This window comes from Podarcis raffonei, chromosome 14 (genome assembly GCF_027172205.1).
Source record: "Podarcis raffonei isolate rPodRaf1 chromosome 14, rPodRaf1.pri, whole genome shotgun sequence".
In the NCBI taxonomy this organism is placed as follows: Eukaryota; Metazoa; Chordata; class Lepidosauria; order Squamata; family Lacertidae; genus Podarcis; species Podarcis raffonei.
Window position 1 is genome coordinate 45,672,157 of NC_070615.1, and position 12,777 is coordinate 45,684,933.

Consider the following 12,777-nt stretch of genomic DNA (forward strand, 5'->3'; position numbering starts at 1 on the left):
GGTGTTTCCTCTGGTGGAGGACATGCCATGCTCCTTCTGGGGTAGCTTGTCCACCTTTGGTCCCTACCCTGCACTCAGCTCTCACCTGTGGCTCCTGGAAACTGTCAGCATCTGACAGCGGCCACACCCTGGGAAATGGCTTTCACTGGCTGGCTAAACCAGGTGATGGTATACGATGGGTCTCAAACCCTCACTGAGTTATGGATTTCCCCTGCATGCAAAGACAGATTCCAGTGGATTGAGTAGGCAAAACCAATAGTGGGTCCAATGGTCAATAAATGGTTTTTGCACGTGCTGTAGAGGGAAGTAAGAGGCAGATGGGGCTCATCAACCTGGGGAGGTAGCCCATCTAGCAGAAGGGAAACTCTGATCCTAAACCTCCACTGTCTTGCAACTACAGTGGTACCTCAAGTTACAGACGCTTCAGGTTACAGACTCCACTAACCCAGAAATAGTATCTCGGGTTAAGAACTTTGCTTCAAGATGAGAACAGAAATTGTGCGGTGGCAGTGCTGTGGAAGCTGGAGGCCCCATTAGCTAAAATGGTACCTCGGGTTAAGAACAGTTTCAGGTTAAGAACGGACCTCCAGAACAAATTAAGTTCTTAACCTGAGGTACCATTGTATTCTCATTTTCAATAAATGCTTTGGGAATAAAGCCCTAGGAAAAATCCATACCCACTGCCTTCCAGGATATCTCCAGGAGAAGAAAAGGCTCAGGAGCAAATCCTACACAGACCCAAAGTGGAGTCCATAAGATGGTTGTATGGAGCCTTGTACAACTTTTTCTGGCAACTCCTGCAGCCAAGCTGGTGCCAAACATATTGATCTCCTTTCCTTTGGTCCACATCAGCAGGACTGAGATGGGGGTCTTGTCGTCTAGGCTGCCCAGGACCTCCACACACACTCAGGCTTGTGTCTCAGGGAGGTCACCTCAGTGCGGGTAACACAGCAAAAACAACATGAGAGGCAGCAGTTACGAGTTACCAGTCTCTGCAGCCATGGCAATTCTCCAGCTTTTTGACTTCACCCCCAGAGGTGCATTCTATTGTCTTTCAAGACAGACACCAACTTCCTCCAGTTCCACCACCTGAAGGTATTCTGCACCCTCAAACAGAGATGGGCAAACTTATCTTTTTCCGTTATCATTTTTCTGATGTTACATTCAGTTCACTACATCTTTGCTTTTTATATATAAAAAATCCTCATGAATATTCATTCATATTTTTGTGTGCATTTTCCCCAATATGCATTTTTATCTAACATAGAGATTTTTTGCAAGCAATTTCTCAAACTTAATGTGCTTTTTATGTTATTTTCAATACTCGCCTTCCCTCAAAAAGGATATTGTAAAGTTGGAAGAAGGTTTGGAAAAGGGCAGCCAAAATTATCAAAGGGATGGAGAAAGAAAAGGTTACAACATTTGAGGCTGTTTCAGTTTAGAGAAAAGGTGAGAAGGGGTGACATGATAGAAGTTTATAAAGTGGTTCGTGGTAGGGAGAAATTGCGTGGAGAAAAGTGTTTCTCACTCTCTCCTAGCACTTAAACTCATAGACATCCAATGAAGCTGAATGCTGGAAGATTCAGGACAGATAGAAACAAGGACTTATGCATGCAGCACATAGTAAAATTATGGAACTTGCTCCCGCAGGGATCATAAAATTGTAGAGCTGGAAGGTACCCCAAGGGTCATCTAGTCCAACCCCCTACAATGCAGGAATCTCAGCTAAAGCATCCATGACAGACGGCCATCCAACCTCTGCTTAAAACCTCCAGGAAAGGGGGCAATTGTGTCCACCAGCTTGGATGGTTTAAAACAGGATTGGACAAATTCATGGAGGAGAAGTCCATCAGTGGTCACTAGCTGTGTTGGCTATTCTCTGCCTTCACAGTTAAAGGCAATAATGGTTCTTAATATCAGTTGTCTGGAATCTCAGATGGGAAGAGGGCTCTTGTGCTTGGTTCCTGTTGGTGGGTTTCCCACAGGCATCTGCTTGGCTTCTGTGAGAATATGATGTTAGAAAAGATGAGCCACTGGCTTGATCTTGTGTTCTTAATACAGTGGTACCTCGGGTTACAGATGCTTCAGGTTACAGACGCTTCAGGTTACAGACTCCGCTAACCCAGAAATAGTACCTCGGGTTAAGAACTTTGCTTCAGGATGAGAACAGAAATTGTGCTCCGGCGGCACGGCAGTAGCGGGAGGCCCCATTAGTTAAAGTGGTGCTTCAGGTTAAGAACAATTTCAGGTTAAGAATGGACCTCCAGAACGAATTAAGTTCTTAACCCGAGGTACCACTGTATATGTATTTTTATGCACAATTTCCACTAATTTATGCACTTCTGAACATTTTTCTACTTGACACGCCCCATCATAAAATGCAAGAAGTGTGAATTTTGGAGTACAGTAGGTGTGTTTCGGTTTGCATATAGCTCCAGGAAGTGTGAATTAAATATGGTTGATTTAAAATGCAGTGAAAACAAAAACCCCTCTCCCTCGAATGACAACATCACCGCCTCTTTGCTGCTCCCTATTCCTGGGACACAATTCCAAAACATTTACATGTTGCCGTCTCTCTCTCTCTCTCTCTCTCTCTCTCTCTCTCTCTCTCTCTCTCTCTCCTCCCTTCAGATCCTTCTTCAAAGCTCCTCTTTTCTATGAGGTCTGTGGTGCCACCACCCAACTTATACCTGAAAGCCTTACCTTAGTATTAAATCACATGTTTTTCATACTAAGGTTCTAGAGTCAGTATCCAGGTGGGTCTGGGAAAAGACCTCCATCTGAAATCTTGAAGAACCACTGCCAGCCAATTTAGACAATGAGTCCGCAAGCTCTGTATCTGAGCATGGGATTCCAGCTCCCATCAGCTCCAGCCAGCATGGCCAATGATTGATCAGGGATGATGGGATCTGTAATCCAAAACATCTGAAGAGCATCATGTTGGCTACTGCCCTCTACTTTGACTGCCAGGAGCAATGGCTGAAGTATTTCCCATAACTTCCTGTCTGATCTACCCTCTCCACTTTCACTGGAGAAGACAGTGGTGGTACTGCCTGAATACAAAGCATGTGCTCTACCTGTTACCTATTAACCCGAGAGTCAGGTGAGAGTCCCACCTGTTTCGTTGCCTGGTTTTTCTTCCTTGTAGCTCTGCTCCAGCTTGACTCATGTGCAGATGGTGACAGCAGTCACGAAATTAAAAGACGCCTGCTTCTTGGGAGAAAAGTAATGACAAACCTAGACAGCATCTTAAAAAGCAGAGACATCACTTTGCCAACAAAGGTCTGTATAGTTAAAGCCATGGTTTTTCCAGTAGTGATGTATGGAAGTGAGAGCTGGACCATAAAGAAGGCTGATGGCCGAAGAATTGATGCTTTGAATTATGGTGCTGGAGGAGACTCTTGAGAGTCCCATGGACTGCAAGAAGATCAAACCTATCCATTCTGAAGGAAATCAGCCCTGAGTGCTCACCGGAAGGACAGATCCTGAAGATGAGGCTCCAAGACTTTGGCCACCTCATGAGAAGAGAAGACTCCCTGGAAAAGACCCTGATGTCAGGAAAGATGGAGGGCACAAGGAATAGGGGATGACAGAGGACGAGATGGTTGGACAGTGTTCTCGAAGCTACTAACATGAGTTTGACCAAACTGTGGGAGGCAGTGGGAGACAGGAGTGCCTGGCGTGTGAAAGATGAAGTAAAATGAAAATCAGATAGGTGGGACTTGGGGGAAGAGTCGGACACGACTAAACAACAAGTGGTGCCTTAAGAACATAAGAGCCTGCTGGATCAGGCCAACAACCCACCTTGTCCAGCATCCTGCTCTCACTGTGGCCACACGGATGCCTCTGAGGAACCCTCAAGCAGAACCTGAGTGCCTTTCAAAACGGATGTGACTTATTGTTATTTTTAAAAATGTGCTGTGACTCTTAGAACCTGGCATGTGATTGCCTTTGCCTTTAGATCAGCCTCTTTGCTCTGGGTCTGCCTGGGACTGAATTCCACCAGGATCTGCTGCGGGACTCTTCTAACTCAAATTGCTGGCACAAATCATATTGCCACTCACTCTGAGTTTTGGGGCTGCCTATATCCTAGTGTTAACACTCCCACCCATGGAAGTTCTGGGTGTATGTGTGGCTGGGGAGAGACATATGTGAGGTGCTCCACCAGCTTTGATGTTCTTATGAAAGATTCATGCAGCTGCTGTTGCTGGAGATGACTGGCTAACTCATCCAGGTGGATATTCTGTTGACATGCAAAAATTCTGCTCGATGCAAGACACATTGAACATCGCAGAAATGTTCTTTGTCAGCGCACCTGGCTCCTCTCTCTCCCTTGAGAATTCGAAACCTCATTTCTGCCCCTGCCCTTGAACGTTGCCACTGCAGGCATGAACACCCCAACCTTCCACTCTCAGCTACCCAATGAGAGACAGAAAGAGAGAGAGTTATTTCAACACTGCACAGGTAGCACTACCTGTAGATTCAGGGTTGCACAAATGCCAATGGAACTCTGCCTGCTCCTGCTGGACTAATGGTCATGCAAAGTCCAACTAATAATCCTTTCAGCATCAGAAGCACTAGAACTCTAGGGGGTGCAAGCAAGCACTAGCTCTCATTTGTCCCAGAAGAAGCAGGAAGGCCTGGGAACAGGCACACAAAGCAGGCAACTCAGGTTAGAAGAAGGGATTCTTAAGGGAGGGTTGCAACATCTGGGGCATTTTTGTTTAGAGAAAAGGTAAGGAGGGCATGATAGAGGGGTCTAGAGTTATGCACTGTGTGGATAGGGAGACATTTTATCTCCATCTCTCATAACACAAGAACTCCGTGGTATTGTGCAGCTAAATGAGGAGAGACAAAGAGGAGTCCTCCATGCAGCACATTGTTCAACCATGAAATTTGCTCCCACTAGGTGTAGTGATGATGGCCACCATCTTGGAGAGCTTTAAATAGGATGTCAGAGTTGCTCCTCTTCTCCCCTTTAGAGGTATCCTGGTGAGTCTGGGAGGGTTATCTAGAAACTCAGAAGATAGAATCAGGATTCAGAGTCACCTTAAGGGATTGGAGAACTGGACAAAAACTTTAGAAAATGAATCTCAGTAGGGACAAATGTACGGTTCTACACATAGGGAAGAATCATCAGATGCACAAATATAGGGCAAGGGGCACATGACTTGACAGCAGCACATGTGAAAGGGATCTAGAGGCAGGAGTTGGTAATGCAGGTGAGCTATGCATAAGCAAGCTGCCAGCTAGCTCTGCGGAGGCTCTTTTTATTAGCACAATATGCAAAACCAGTCAGATACATTTTGGACTGTGCCCTTTACACATCTTCCAATCACGAGATCGTGGGGTGGTACAAAGTTATTTTGGCACCTGTTTCCACCACGTCACTTTCCCCCTGAACAATGTTTAATTGAAAGTGACAAAGGTCACAGACAGGGCACTGCAGACTACTAAGAGAGCAAAGGTTAGATAGAGGGCATGATGTTCAGACAGCTGTGGCTTGTCTGCGGGTGGAAGTGTGCTCCACACCCAGTGATCATTCCTTCACTTAGTAGACCCCAAACTGAACATGAGTCCCCATAGACGTGTGTCTGGCACTTTCATTGCACAACTTCCAGCGAATGCTGAAGATGCACCCCTTAACCTGTTTTTTTAAAAATACTTGAGGTGCATATTTTTAGGACTCACCTTAGTTTTGTAAGTTATTTTATATTGTGCTGTAATATTGCTGGGCAAAGAGTAGGTGATGATAGATAGATGATAGATAGATGATAGATAGATGATAGATGATAGATAGATGATAGATGATAGATGATAGATAGATGATAGATGATAGATGATAGATGATAGATAGATAGATAGATAGATAGATGATAGATAGATAGATAGATAGATAGATAGATAGATAGATAGATAGATGATAGATAGATAAGGTAAAGGTAAAGGGACCCCCTGGCCGACTCTGGGGTTGCGGTGCTCATCTCGCTTTATTGGCCGAGGGAGCCGGCGTACAGCTTCCGGGTCATGTGGCCAGCATGACTAAGCTGCTTCTGGAGAACCAGAGCAGCGCATGGAAACGCCGTTTACCTTACCGCCAGAGCAGTACCTATTTATCTACTTGTACTTTGACGTGCTTTTGAACTGCTAGGTTGGCAGGAGCAGGGACTGAGCAATGGGAGCTCACCCCATCGTGGGGATTCAAATCACCAACCTTCTGATCGGCAAGCCCTAGGCTCTGTGGTTTAACCCACAGCGCCACCCGTGTCACATACATACATACATACATACATACATACATACATACATTTCTTGGTCTGCTTGCTCCTCCCCAGATGTCCTCCTGCCTTTGGTTTATTTGCAAGGCTGCACATGGCCTTTCTCTCCGAGTAACTTCATCTTGCCATGAGGTACATTTTCTAGCTGACTTGCTTTCCATTTTGCTTGTTAAGCAGCTTGTTTTACTAGTTCTGGTGCAGGGAGGCTGAGAGACAACATTTGCATACCTTATTGATCCTGGCAGAGTCTCCTGATGCTGCCTTCCTTTCAATGTGTGTATGTAGAGCTGGGCACAGCTGTGCATGTTTGCGCTCAAGGGTTCAAGTGCTCCTTGGCTCAGTCTGCAGATTTAGTTAATCCCACCCCGTGTTTTGCTGATTCAGTCTGATGCAATGGGAGCTGGTTTGCAAGTGGGTTGGGGCGAGAGATTTATACATGTGTCACTTTGCAAAATAAGCCGCTGATTAGACCACAGACACGGCATCCTAATTTTTAAGAGCTACGATTTGTATTCTGTAATTATCACATTGTTTGCAGAAGCAGCAGAAAGTGCACCACCTGTCTCGTTTCACATTGCATGAGCAATGCAGGTTGCCAGGTCCCATAGGTACCAACTCCCAGGAACCCAGCTCTTTTGTCCCCTCGTTTTTGGGTGGGTGCCCCCCAATGTTCACATTAATTGGGGGTGGAGGAGGCCAAGAGCAAAGCAAGCATGGCGTGGTGTGGCTTCAGTGGCTGGGAGCTCCTCCTGCTGCCACGTAAGGGAAAGACAGGGGAAGTAGGCCCTGGCCAATGGCAGCAGCAGGAGGAGGCTGAGCGTGAGAGAGGAGGAGCCACTGACCATTGAAGCTGTGCTGCTGCAATGTTTCGCTCAGCCCCCGGCTCCTCCCAACGCCCTGATTTCACGCACTTGACTTCCTGACATCACAGGCATGTCATTAGTCCCCTCAATCTTCAGCTCAAATTGGCACCTCTGCCAGGTCCCATCAGGCACGTTTGAGAAAAGCTCGAAAAATCAAAAGTATCAGGGGTAAAGAAGAGAGAGAGAGAAAGAGAGAGAGGGACAGAGAGCGCATAACCAGGCGAAGCAGAAAATGAAGCCACAAACAGAATATTTACACTACATTGAAATCAGAAATTCTTCCTGTATGCCACAACAACAGGAAGACTACTCCTGGCACAGAGATGGAAACAACACGATATCCCGACAATTGAAGAATGGCAACAGAAAGTATTGGAGTATGCGGAAATAGCAAGGCTAAATGGAAGAATCCGACAGCAGGACGATGAGAAATTACAAAAAGAATGGTCCAAATTTATGGTATAAATTTATGGTATAAAACTGTACATAAAGAACAGCACCCACAGGACTGAAATAAAACTCATAACATTTATTGTAAACATTTGGTTAGACCACAAGATGTAATGCTGTATTATAATAAGGAATGTACTGTATGTCGAAAGTATAATACAAAAATTTATCAAGGAATTATAGACACTTATAGAATGTATATATAGTAATCACGCTTAAGCAAGTGCAATGTAGAGAAGCCAGAAGAGGGGTGGAGGGAAGTTAACTCAGATAAGATATTGATTTAAAGGAGAATAATATTGTTAAGCTGTACAGTATTGTGTTTATGATATTTGGAAAAAATTAATAAAAATTATTGGGGGGGGAGAACTTTTTTTAGCTAAGAAAGAAAAAGACTCAGCTGTGTTGGGTTGACCCAATCAAATTGGCTGCATTATCACACCTGGATCAACCATTTTCCAGACATCTAGATGGCTAAGAAATTACTCTGGGCTCTAGCTTGGGTCTGGAGGGGACTGCGTTCCACCAAGACCCTGCTGTGAACCCATCTTCACTGCATGCCAGCCCCTTGTGCAGGACTCACTAATGTGATATTCCTGAGCACAATAACACTATCTCTCTATGCTACCCACAAAGCCTCTGAGCCTCCCCACTCTTTTCCCAATTCAATCATAGGGAGGTGGGGTGGTAACCTCCCCCCCCCCACTTTGCTTTTTCCAAAGGATCTGGGTCAAAGTTGGATCCATTATAATTAATCAGAGGCTGGAAAAGCACATAAAATGGAAGGAGGAAGCTGTAAAAGTGATGTTTTTCAAAAGCGCAAACACAGCAATACACACAGTTCTCAAATACCAGATTAGATTTAACAAAGCCTTCAAATGTGTATTTTGATCAGGTGATGGAAGTTGATGAGTGATGTGACCATCTATACATTCAAGGGGAGGGAGATCCATAGTCAGAGTACAATGATCACAAAGACCCTATGCTGCAAACATGCACAATTAGCAACTGTTGATCATGTCAGGAAAAGAGAAGGGCCCCTTCCACCAGTCTGAATGGCTGGGTTGACTGTGTCATACATAAAAGTATTTGTAATTTAATGGATTAACTGATTAAAAGATGGATAATCAATCAGCCAGGAAGTGTTCTTGGTTGACTTGACAATTCTTTAAAGAACAACCTCTCTTGTGACAAAGTCATATGAAGTCACAGAAAAGATGTAACATATGTGCCTCAAGACAAAATAATTATGCAGGCTGCAAGCCCATGATGAACTCCCCAAAGGAGAGGACACAGTAAGATATGCAAATGCCAGAGACAAAACTCCAGCGGAGAAATCTTGGCTTAAAAGCATTCCAAGATTCTGCTCCTCTGGCTAAGCAGCTGCTCCCAGACTGAAGAGACGGGCCAAGTCTCAGGTGCAATAATAAAGGCCTTTTCAGATGAAGGGAATGGGAAACAGATTCTCTCCCCATTTTACTGCTGAAGTCATGCCAGCCAGAATCCAGTGTTCATGGTGTAATATATCTGTGAATGTTTGAGGAGACAAACCATTAGAAATTGTTGAAAAATGAGGGAGTTAAGTAATCTATCCTTTCTGCCAGAAGTAATGCACAGCCTTGGGGCTGGACTTGGTTTGTTTTTTTTAAATGTAGAGGAGAGGGAAATGTGTGCAACCAACTATAGTTTCAACCAGAGTTGAGCTTTGGACCTTGATGAAGCAACTCCTGCTTTCCCTGGGAGCTGTCCTTAGTCCTGAATCTGATAAGCTGCCTGTAACTGAACCTTGTTTTCCTCTTCCAGGTTGGTTCTCCCTGTACCTTGCCTGGCACTTCTCTGTGGACACTTGGCCTGGCTCGAAGAGTAAAGCAGGTTCGCTGGATGTGAGAAAGACATTTAGGTTCAGCTGGAAAAACACAACAGCAAAACTCTTTATTAATTGTGCAATAGAAATAACTGTCTGGGGACACAATTACCCAGGAAGTTCTATTGCTCATCAGAGTTGGGCTGTCTGCTGCTATTGAGTGGAATCTGAGCCAGTAGTTGGAGCTGATAGATACTAGAATTGTGCAGGCATAATCAAAGCTTAAGCAGTTAACCTTTTGTCACTGTTCCTTGATTAGGGGGGGACAATAGTTAGCCTAGTTAGGGTGAGTCAACCCATGAGCATTTAACTACCAAAGAAGACAGTTCCCACTGCAGTTCCTTTGGCTCACAGTACTGTGGATGCCAGATTCTCTCTCTATCAAGTCCTGATGCAGACGGTGGGGCAGGCACAGAGGGTGGGTATGGGTGCACTGTTATGAGATGAATATTCAGCCTTGAGTTGTATTCTGCGCCGGCTTCTTCCGCAGCCTGCTCCATTGTTCTGTTTTTAATCTCAAGCACCAGAGCTTTGCTTCATAACTTCCATAAATCTCTAACCATGGAATTAAGCTACATTAAAAAACTTACCCGCATGGTCTTCTGGGGTCAGCATTTTCAGTCGAAGCACACGTCATCTTTGCCAAGTTTAATTTGGGGCTTGAAGGGAGTCCATTCATTTTTTTAAAAAACCAAAATTAAAACCATTTTCCCCCCTTGCATAGCTTCAAGCACAAACATTTGTCTTCGCTTCAATGCTAACAGAATCAGAATGGGTAATGGCCTGATATCTCGAAAGTCCCATGAGCCTTTATAATGAGTCTTAATGGTGGTGGTGGTGATAACAATGCATTGGCCATGTTTACAAGCAGAGTCCTAGAAATGGAGGAGATGAAAAGGTAGGTAAACTAAAACACCAGACCAACTGTTAACCACTACCCTGTGCTTTGAACCTGAATAAGCTGAGATCTTCCTGCTCTGGTAGATGTAGTTCTGCAGGATACTAAGGGTGTAACTGATAAAAGGCTACGATCCTCTAGGCTCCCACTGATGGCTTATTAGCCTCAGACAGGGTCATGGAAAGTGGGAGAGGAAAGGAGGAGGTAGAGACCAAACCTGTCTTTATGAAGATAAGAGAATTGCTGGGTGGTCAGGCGGGGGGGGGTACCAGCAGGTTCTTTTTATGTGAGGATAAAATGGGGAGGTAGGTGACCATGCTCACCACCTTGAGCTCCTTGGAGAAAAAAAGGAATATAAATGTAATAAATAAAATATGATGTAATGTTCTGGATAAGGGCCACAAATGAATGGTAGAGCATCTGCCTTGCATGCAGAATACCCCAGGTTTACTCCCTAGCATCTCCAGGTAGGGCTAGGAGGAAGCCCATCCTGAAACCCATGTCAGGAGTCCAGGTTCCCAGCTTGATCAGGGCCTTCTTAAGCATATACGGCGCCGGGGTGCAAAGAACTGCCCGGTGCCCCTGCCCCAGGTTGCCCAGAGTTGTCAACCTTTTTTTATGGATCTGACACCACACTTATCTCTGCTCCGGTAAAGAAAACAGGAAACATAAGGAGCCCAGCGCAACATACCAGCCTGAGGCGTCAGCTTTGTCGACTGAGTGAAGCTGGGTGCCTCGTGGTGTAAGCAGCTTGCACTGGGCGGGCCTCTCCATGGTCCTACACCAATCCCAGGTGCACAGGAGGGCAGAGCTCACCCCCGAACTTGTGGCGCAGAGCCGCCCGCAGAAGAAGAACCCGCTGTGGCGCTCCGACTGAAGGGCTCTTCCACGGACTCCAACTCTTGGAGATAGCTCTGGGCGGCCTTAACACAGCCTCCGACATCATCAGTCAAGATGACCCTTCTGAAGATCATTCCAGTTCCTACAGAAGATGGTGAACTTTTGCGTCTTCCAACGCTTACTTTGTTTGCGGTCTAACAGCCCTCCCCTTAGCCGACTCTGAGGAGGGATTGGGTCAGCTCCCCCCTCTCCTGCCTTTCTGAAAAACTACTTCTGTCTCTGTTCATGCCTGTTTGAACTTCCCGAGCGCCCGCTCTTAGCCATTCCCTTATCAGCCGGCATTCCAAGGGCTGGGGGAGTTGGCACTAGCTGCTGTTCATCCTGCATGAAAGTTAACTCTCTCTGTTCCTGGCTGCTTACTTCTGTTGGTTGCAAACCTTCACTGGGAGGTGGCTGCAAGCCTTCATTGGGAGCTGGCTCATTCCTGACACCTGATGAGCTGCTGACGGTTAGTGCATGTAATACTGTACTAGATGGACCAACAGCAACTTCCTGTGTTCTTGTGTAGGGCTGTAAAACTGGGACAACAAGTGTCACCTGGTAAAACTTCCAGCACCATTGCATTTAGATGAAAAGTGAGGATCTATCCTTCTCTTATATTACTCTGTAAAGCTGCATAAATGAATTATGGTTGTCTGGGGCAGGTGTCACAATTCTAGCATGTCTTCTAGATCTGAACAACTCACTGCGTAGGCGTAGATCAAACTCTCAGACTGCCCATCCTTCCCTACACACACACTCTCCCCATGCACACACACACACACACACCAGTTTCTGCCAGACAACCAGTCTTGATTGCAAAAGCCCCAACTCCCCTCCACAAAAGCAATAAGGTGATGCATTGTGTTGGGTCAATGTATATTTTTAGACCCAAATCATCACACATGTGTGCACTCCAAACAACACGTTCCATGAGCTTACATTTCCGTGAGGCTCCAGGGAGATGGAGGAAGAGATGACTCTATGAAGCTTTGTTAAGCACTGGAGAGGCTCTAAAATATTTACCAAAGGGTTTCACCCATCAACCACTAGCTCTCTCTCTCTCCCTCCCTCTCCCCCCCGCCTGCCTCTCTGTGAGCACAATAAAGCGGGGACTTGGAGAAGGTCACTGAACATGGACAGCTTTATCACTAAGGACAGGAGAACTCGTTGGGATAAAATAAGAACCAAGCCTCGGCCTCTCTTCCCAAGAAGGAAGTGAACCCAATCTGAACCTTTTGAAGTTTGCAATGGGGCTGTGTGCGTGTGTCCATATTGTGATAGGAATTTTGAGGTCTTCGATATATGGTAATGTTCATAACCGCACGTACATAGATCAGCACAGGAAAACTGACCTGAAGCCATTTTGATTCCTAAACTGAGCAAATGTTTTCTCTGCAAAGTCAAAGTGGAAAAGCTTCCCCATTGTCTTTTCCTTCACAAATCCTGTCTTAATGGTATGTCTGTGTTTGAATAGGGTGTGAGCCTGTGACATGGCCAAGGAACTAAGTATTTATCATTACAAAAGACTGGCCAGGCTCCCCA